This window comes from Acyrthosiphon pisum, chromosome X (assembly GCF_005508785.2).
Source record: "Acyrthosiphon pisum isolate AL4f chromosome X, pea_aphid_22Mar2018_4r6ur, whole genome shotgun sequence".
In the NCBI taxonomy this organism is placed as follows: Eukaryota; Metazoa; Arthropoda; class Insecta; order Hemiptera; family Aphididae; genus Acyrthosiphon; species Acyrthosiphon pisum.
In genome coordinates this window covers 118,939,595-118,942,099 of record NC_042493.1, presented here as the reverse complement: position 1 = coordinate 118,942,099, position 2,505 = coordinate 118,939,595, and positions in this window count along the sequence as shown.

Here is a 2,505-nt window from a genome sequence, read left to right as displayed (position 1 = left end):
TTTTCTAATGTTTTGTATATCGTCATTTATTGCATTTATACTTTCATTTGTGATTTCGTTGGGAGATGTGTATTTTTTTATTTATCATAAATTCTATAGATTCATATTTTTAATGTTTCTTTTTAAATCTGTTAAATTATTGTTGTCTAAAACTCCTATATATTTGGTGATTTCTGGTCTTAAGCCTTTCATTATTGTGTACACTATGTCTGATTGTGACATCATAGGGTCAATTTTATTGCATAAGTGTTGCACATCATTGATGTAAGATGGTATTGATTCATTGGGTAGCTGTTTTTTATTTTGTAGCATAGTTTTAAGCATGTATTTTTCTGCTATGGGCTCAAATTCTAATCGAAGTGCATTTTCTAAATTTGTCCATGTGGTAGTCGGATTGTTATTCTCAAAATTGTCTAAAAATGTTGCTGCTGTGCCATGTAGGTAAATGCCAAGGAATAATAATTTTTGATCGGAAGACCAGCCATTAATACGACTCGCCTTGTTGTATTTTTCGATAAATAAATTTACACTTTCGTTGATAGCTCCCGAAAATTTGGTAGGCTTATAAAAGGGTATTCTTGCTGACATATTGTTTTTTTTTTTTATAATAAGGATTTTTATTTAGAAATATTTCTACACTATGATATTGTTTAATTAATTCATTATTATTATTTTTTTTTTATTTTTTTTTTTAAATTATATTTAGGATTATTTTACAGGGTTTATGTTTTATATATCAATATTTTGTTATGATTTCAATAATCAATGTTAAGAAAAGCAGAATTTACTGATTTATTCATGTATTAATTATTTAAAAAATTGTTTAAAGTTGTAATTATTTTAGTGAAGCTGTAGTGACAAGTATACCTGTTCGTTGAGTGCTAATTTTCGTAATTGTCTAAGAAAGTTGATGCTAGTTTTGCTGTTTTGTAGATATATGACTAGAAATGATCTTTTCTGTTCTGGAGTCAGACTATTAATGCTACTGCATTTATTATATTTTTGAATAAATGAATCTATGTTTTCATGAATAGCACCCGAAAATTTGGTTGGTTTATAAAATGGTATTCTATCGAACGTCATATTGGTTGCTTTTGGTTTTTTATAGAATTAAGTCATGCATATGTTTCATTAAAAAATAAGAAACAGGTGTATTCCAAAATTTGTATTAATTGCATTCATTTGGAAAAATTTGTTCTGTTAATGCGTTTATTGTGATTTTTACTCGTAGTAAAGATTCAAATATTTCAATGATTTCTAGTAATAGGTCTTGTGCAAAATTGGGTATGATAGCACCTCTTACAAGTTACTTTAATAAGAAATTTATTAAAATATTGGCTCTATTTGTAGTAAATAAATTGAGGTTCAATAAAGTTTTGAAGGTAATGTCATTTAAGTGTAAGAATAGCGAGTTTTGGTTATTTATTATGGAGTTTTGAGGATAATCTATAATTAGAGTTTTTATTATATTTTTAATAATCAGAGTTGTTTTTCGTTCATTAATAATATTCATTTGCGATCTGTGGGTTTTTTATAATTTATATTTGAATAAGGATATTGTCGTAGTGATAGCGATACCTAATTGTTGGGCGCCATTTGTAGTAGGAGAAATTAAGATTTCGAAAAGTGGGATTGCGGAGAATTTGGGTGATACGTGTATATTATTATATTGAACACGGTGTAACATACCGACACGTAATGTATTTTACTTAAAGGAAGTGTGCATGAAATCGTCCTACTACTGTATTATACCTACCTAATGTTATTCGGATAATCTATATTATAGATGTATATATATATATTCGATCACTGACCTTATGCGACGGTTTTTGGAGTGATTCTCTGCATCTGGTTTGTGTTCCTCCGGGGTAGTGTTCGATGGTCGATATCACGGCGACAATATATGTATTTTGATTCGTAAGGCTTATAAAATATTATGTGTGTGACGTTCCTTTCTAGAACCTCGTTTTATGTGGTAATAAGTACCCGTGTTTTAATTATTATGATTGTGACTATTATCTCATGCTCTTAGAGATCCCTACACTCGCAGCAGTCGTACACAGTCGACGGCTAACCGAATGTAATTTAAGTTGCTAAGCATTTGAAATTGTGCTTGTGAATTCCAAATAAATGATCGTAATTACGTATACTTATGATAATCTTATAAACTAGGTTTTTGCTCTTAGAAATCCCTACACTCGCAGCAGTCGTACATAGTCGACGGACAACCGAATGTAATTTAAGTTATTGAGCACTTAAAATTATGCTTATGCATCCTAAATAAGTAAACGTATTTATGATCCAATAATAATTAAATTACAGTAGCACGCTATTACACGATAATAGTCACAAGGATTGTATAGTAAGGGAATATTTGTATAAATAAATTGAAAGAAATAACAAGTGAATCTGGTGAATAATGAGGGATAATTAATTATGTGGTCATACTGAGTGTTGGAATGATTCATATACATATACGTCTGAGTTGATGTTGGTGGATACTCC